Source organism: Trichosurus vulpecula, chromosome 1 (genome assembly GCF_011100635.1).
Source record: "Trichosurus vulpecula isolate mTriVul1 chromosome 1, mTriVul1.pri, whole genome shotgun sequence".
Classification (NCBI taxonomy): domain Eukaryota; kingdom Metazoa; phylum Chordata; class Mammalia; order Diprotodontia; family Phalangeridae; genus Trichosurus; species Trichosurus vulpecula.
In genome coordinates, this window is record NC_050573.1 from 557409980 (window position 1) to 557416683 (window position 6704).

Sequence of the window (6704 nt, forward strand, 5' to 3'; positions counted from 1 at the left end):
ATTACTGGTTTTGAGGTTCGATATACCTCCCATTGTATATTAATACATTGATTTTCTGGTTTATAAATGAGTGTGTTATACATCAGTCTTCTAGTATCTGACCACCACAAGGGGAACTGACAAAGGTAAGTTTCTAAAACAGATTATAGATCATGGTGGTGCCCCATCATTGCTACCACAATTAAGGTAGGGCCAAGTTTTAGCAGACCACATTACCCCACCTTACCCTCTTTTTCTTCCTTCCTTCTTCTCTTCCTTTCCCTCTTTCTTCTTCTGTTCCTTCCTTTCTTTCTTTCTGTTACGTTTTATCCCATCGAATGAATACCATGCCAATGTAGCACCTAAGAGTGCTGTATGGTCACCATGAGGACATGAGGGGCATATATCACATCTTCCACTTTAGGACAGTACAATTTGACTCAAAATATAAGTAACACAAGCACCTCTTTAGAGATGATGCCTGGGCTTATTAGCAGTTTTGAAAATTCTCATCCCCATGTGCATAAGAAAAGCCTAAAACAACGCATGGTAAGCCCCAGAGCTGCTGGCTGCTGAATCCCGTGTATGTCCAGTAGAATTGGAAATCAATTCCTTAGTGAACTCAGGGTTGAAGTGCCTTAAGTCAGCAAGGCCCCAGCACATTTGGGTTGAAAGGAGGAGTGAGTCTCTTGTGGTATAAGTCATTCCAGTTTATTGGGCTGAAGAAGACATGATTCTTTATCTCAAGAAAGTCTGCTTTGGCACCCTGTCTTCTTCTGGTCCTTTTGGAGAAGATTGTGCAGAAGGTCACAGGCTGCCACTCTTTTGCCTCCCTGGATTTAGAGAGGCTTGTGCAAGATGTTCTCATACCTTTCAGAAATATCTTGGCTATAGAAAGGTGACAAGCCACAGAACATCTCATAAAGAATAGCCCCCAAACACTACCAGTCTAGGTTGTTTTCTCAATACTTCAGGAGCCAAATACTCAGCAGTGCCATAGAAAGTGGATGTGTTTTCTTCTGTCTCTATTCCTTCTTTACAAAGCCCCAAATCAGTCAACCCAACATGGCCCTGGCAATCCAAGAAAATGTTCTCAGGTTTCAAGTCTCTGTAAATGATTTTCAGAGAATGCAGGTAGCCAACAGCCTTGGCCACCTTGGCAGCATAAAATTGAGCTCGAGGTTCTGGGAAACTACTCCTGCTGCAAGTGAAAGAAAAGTTCTCCTCCTCTGACAAAATAGAGCTTTTCTGAAGTCTGAAAGGAGTCTCCAGCCCCCTTGGTCTGTAAGTTCTTGCTTCTGAGAAAGGAAAATCAACCACCTCCACATATTATACTTAAAGAGAAGAACTGTTGCCTTTTTTTGCTTTTACATCTGAAAATCTTTTACATCATAGCATCAGAGAAGTCCAAATAGGACATATTATTTGATCTGACTATATTAGCTGATTTCTGCTTGGATGGCCAGAGGGAAGGTAGGCAATGAAATTTGCTAAGGGCTTACCATAAATCTTGGCAATAAGACTCAAAAGTCCCAAAGTTCCTTCTAACGGCAAACAGTAGAGCACATTGCTTACTCTTTAGTCTTTCAGCTAGGACTTCAGTTTATTAGCTCTTTGAAGTGTTATAAAAGGTAAATTAACAAACTAAATTGCTTATTTATATATTAAGAAGCCTGTACACAATAGTGATTATAAGATTTAGCAGAGATATTGTGTAATCTCAATATTAACAGAATCCGATCTGAATGGAGGATGCATCGTACAAAATAATATTTGCAACTTAAGAAATGTTTTGAGAGAGGCACCACAATTAATCCTTTTTTGGTCTTACTGAACACCTCGTCTGTCATCTTCTTGGTGGTGTTGTACAGACCATGTTTGTCTGGTTTTTTTATCTAATTAGCTAAGTTTTAGTGTTATCATAAGCATTATTATGAAACAATTCTCATAGCACCTTTTTGTCTTTTGGTTTCCATTGGCCAGCTGCTGTTTATTAATTCCGCATGTAATTATTTCTCTTTGAGTTTGAAATTATTTTTTCTGCCCCTTTTCAATCTTATGGCAGACAAGTACTGTTCCCAGTAATCCACAGGGCTTGTACAATGAAATTTTGTTTAATGTCTGAGCTTATGGTATATTAACTACGCAGTGATTGACTTTTCAGGAATAATAATGGTGGCCACACTTACTAAGCTTTAAAATCAGCTGACTTTGTTGGCATCTTTAATGTTCGATAATTATCAACCCAGTATCATTAAAGCTAACTTAAAATGTCTACTTCATGTTAACTGGACGCTTAAGTGACTAGCATTGCTATTAATTGTAAGCAAATGAAAAGGCAGAGAATGAAACAGCGTGGTATTCTACATAAGGATGATAGCTTAGGCACCTGCCTCATTTTTCACCATTCCATGACATTGGCATGACTTAACTAGGAAAGACATTGCCCTTAATGGGCTCCTGCTGTTCTGAATCTGAGAAGAGTGGGCAGTGACCTCCATTGTGATCTTTATTTTACGCTGGTTTAAATAGAATAGTGGCACTTAAACAATTGCTCTGAAATAACTCCCATAAGAAATAAAGAGTTCAGTCTTGGATTAGTATTCAGCTACCAGATGTGTGAAATTGGCTTCAAAGAAGTGTTTCCTCTTAAATGTTGTCATTTTGTTGCCTATTTTTTTTTGGAAATAAAATAGACATGCTGAAGGTTGGAGAGCAGCCATTTATTTTAAACAGATTTTTTTTGACAGTTCATGTTTGTAAAGAAACCTGTTTGAAATATTTATATAATACATAGAAGTCCATGACAACTGGAAGCTTTTCTCTACTAAAAAAATCCGTAGGCCTATAGAGATTAATTTTCATAGGTAGATACTTCTTGACCTTGATTCTGATTTGTTGATTTATGACTTTTATTTAGTAGCATGATTGGAAAACTCTTTTGCTAGACTGAAATCAAAATCTACAATCTATCAATGCTCTAGGTGGTTTCCTAGGTAACAAATGTACTGCTGAGATTTCATAATAAGGCCCTGGGTTGGTTAGTTATAATGAAAATTTGGTGGTTTGGTAAGGCTGAGTCTGCAATTTAAGTAAGAGGTCAAGAAGTGAAAAGGATTGAAAAATGTACGTTTTAGGGTTTTTAAATCTAATGTGAAGGAAGTTTAGCACAAGTGTCTAGAGAGAAAAAATATATAGAAGTATTCAAATCATTTAGTTTGAGAAGTCCTAATTAAACAACTAGAAAAAATTTATACCTCTTATTAGTACATTAACAATCCTTCTATTAATAAAAAAGATCATAGACCTTGAGCTAGAAGGGACCTTAGAGGTCAATTAGTCCAATCCCCTTCCTCCATGCCTTCCTGCACCCATCAATGGTGTGGCTTAAGATGTTCTTAGATACACTCCGGGGGTCCTAGCAGTTTTACAAAAGCAGCAAACCAATCAACTTATTGCGGTGCTTGTGATGAACTGACAATATATCTCACGATTTATGAAAAAAAAACTTTTAATTCTCATTAAGGAGCGTGTTTCCAAAGTATTCTGTTAATTGAGGTTATCATTCTGTGGTGACCTGGCTACAACTGTAGCAATATGCTACCATCCTTATTGATGACACATTGCTCAAAATGTTCTCTCCTATGGATGGACCAGTTTTTTGCATCAGTGAACAATTTTTGGCCTCATTTGTTCATTTTCCTTGATTTTCCTCCAACTCTGGCTGAATACATTTCTTGGTGCCATAGAATTTCCGTAGAGTGCTGGTTCTGGAGTCAGGATGACTTGAGTTCAGATTTTGCTTCATACACTTCATGGGTGGACAAGTCATTTAATGTCTGTCATCTGTCATCAGTTTTGGCATCCATGAAATGGGGTAATAACAGCACCTAGCTTGCAGGTTTGTTGTGAGCATAAAGTGAAATCAAATTTGTAATGTGTTTTGCAAACATTAAAGCAGTGTGTGAATGCCAGCTGTTTTTATACTCTAGTTCAGTTTTGTTTCAACTTGACAAACATTTATTAGATGCCTATGGCATGCAAAGGCACTGTGCTAGGTTTTGGGAACAGATGAATAGGGTTCTCTCCCTTTAAGGATTGGCAGGTATAAGAAGTGTACAAAAATAATTGAAACAATTAGAATATATATGTGCGTGCGTGTGTGTGTGCGTGCGCGCGCACGTGTGTGTGTGTGTGTGTGTGTGTGCAAGTAGAGGGGTAACATAGTTGGGGAGGCGAGGTGATTGAGTCACAGAAGCAGGAAGGTGGTAGCTGTCGTCAGCAGGTCTAGCGAATACACCCGCTTCTTTTACTAGGAGGCAGCTTAAAGGAAGCAGATAAAATCCAAAAGAGTCTGTTGTTCTGAGTTGGTGTTTAGGCTGCGGAGAAAGCAGGGAAAGTTGTTCAGGTAACCAGACAATGCTCATTTACAAAGAGGTCTCACCTGCTTCTTTGGCTCCACAGCCATGATCTAATGGACCAGCCTAAACTCCTGCTGTGAGGTCTGGCTTTTATTTACTGCCTAAAGAGAGGGGCTGGCTACCTCATTAAGACTGTTGGCCACAGCCTCATCTCCCTGATGGTGTCAGACACATCAGGAAAGACAGAGAGCGGAAGAGGGATCACGAGGGAGGGATCAAGGATGGAGTCATAGGGGAGAGTGGGGCCAAAGTTTGCTTCTTGAAAGAAAGAAAAGAGTTTTAACAGGTAGAGAGACAGAAGAAATCTCTCCCAGGCATGCACGAAAATGCAAAGGAGGTATACTCAGTTCTCTTGGTGCTTAATACATGCGTGTTGATTGGTTGATAAAAAAAACTGCAAAGGAGGTGGAGAGGCCTGGACATGATGGGAGAAAAAGAGTGAATAGATTAGTTTGGTTGGAATGCAGGGTGTATAAGTGAAAATGAGTAGCAAATAAGAAAAGAGAGCTGTGTTACAGCTAAATAATGGAAGGCTTTATGCTTAGCGTGTTTGTATTTATTTGTTAGGCTAAGGGGAGCCATTAAAGATTCTTAAGAAAGACAGTGAATGATTAAATCTCTGCATTAAGAAGATTATTTTGGAAGCTGTAGAAAGGATGGATTTGAGCAGGGAAAACAGAGAAGTAAACAATAGTGCCCACTGTGCGCCAGGATCTGAACTAGGCAGGACCATGTTAGAAGTTGAAAGGAGCAAGTCAGTGGGAGAGGTATAAAACTGACGAAGATAATGGTGAGAGTGACTCACAATTCTAGAGCAATCTTAAAGATTACAAAGTACTTTCCAATGTTTTATATAAAGTTCATATAGGGAGAGGTTGGTTGTGTGGTATATTGGATGAAGAACTGGCCTGTTTTGATTGGGCACCTGCTGGCCATGTGACTCTAGGTAAGTCATGGTAACCTCTCAGTGCTCCAGGCAACTCTCCAAGACTATAAAGTAAAAGGCAAAGAAAGTATTGACCTTCTCTGGTAGAGGAAGTTCCTTACGAAGAGCCTGTGAAATCATAGATCACTCTATCTCTTTGTATGCTGTATATAAAGAACTCTTAAGTTTACAAAGCAATAACCCAACAAGGCAGGTATTCTTACACCTATTTTATAGATAGACTCAGAGAGCTTAAGCAACTTGTCCATAGCACGTAGCTGGTCAATGTGAGGGAGAGCTCAAACTCAAATTCGGCATATCAGAATCTGTGCTCTTCTGACTACTCTATATGTCTCCCTAACCATTGACAGGGCCTAGGGGTTACTTGCGAGAGATGAGTCAAATGAAGAGAAGAGTTAAGGTATTGATGGTGAATGACTTGGAAAAATGACGGTGCCATTGACAGCTAAAGAAGTTAGGAGAAAGGACAAGTTTAAGAGGAAAGAAGAGTTTAGTTTGCTCTATGTTGAGCCGAGGGTGAGACATTAAGATATTTAATGGACAATGGAAGATGCAAGCCTGAATCTCTGAAGATTGAGATTACAATATAGGTGTTGAGGTCACCTGATTAGAGCAAATAAATGAAGCCACCGATAGGAATAAGATGACAAAGGGATAGAGTGTAGTGGGAGAATAGAGGGAGCTAAAGACAGAGTCATTGGAGATACCCACTCCTGGAAGTCAAGGGAAAATGATGAATCCGAGAAGGATCTGTGACAGGAAGGAAAACAAGGAGAGAAGTTAGAGAAGGATGAAAACTTTTTTTAAAAGCCACATTGGATTTGGCAGGGCCACAATAATAAAAATTGACTAAAACATATTACAGTGAAGATTGACTTGATAGTCTCTGGAAGGTCTTCAGGTGGAATGTACATAGTGGTGACATTCTAAATGATTTACCTTCTACCTGTGCTAAAGGAAATTAGAGGAAAGTCAGAGCGGTTGTAACACATCTGGAAATTGATGGAATGGTGCTAGAAAACTGTAACCTTCTAAAAGTAGGGTTCTTTTCTAGTCTTCTGTTATTCTTCGGTATTTACTACATTTCTCTGTAGTAGTGCTCTAGGATTCTTCAGAAGAATAATAGCTAGCATTTACATAAGACTTTATAACTCAACATGTTTAAAATTGACTCATCTTTCCTCCCAAATCTTTCCCTTTTCTTAACTTCCCTATTACTGTCCAGGGCTCATAACCTAGGTGTCATCCTTGATTCTTTATTCTCTATCACACACCAATCCCTCCCCACCCATATCTAATCTATTGCCAAGGACTATAGATTCCAGTTTTGTAACCTCTCTCGAATATGCCTCCTCTGC

General features: G+C 39.1%; 1 pseudogene; it reads right to left on the bottom strand.

Annotated features, from left to right (window-relative positions):
- Window positions 1-469: 469 nt before the first annotated feature.
- LOC118841778 lies at window positions 470-4447 on the bottom strand (annotated as a pseudogene).
- Between the last annotated feature and the right edge of the window lie 2257 nt (window positions 4448-6704).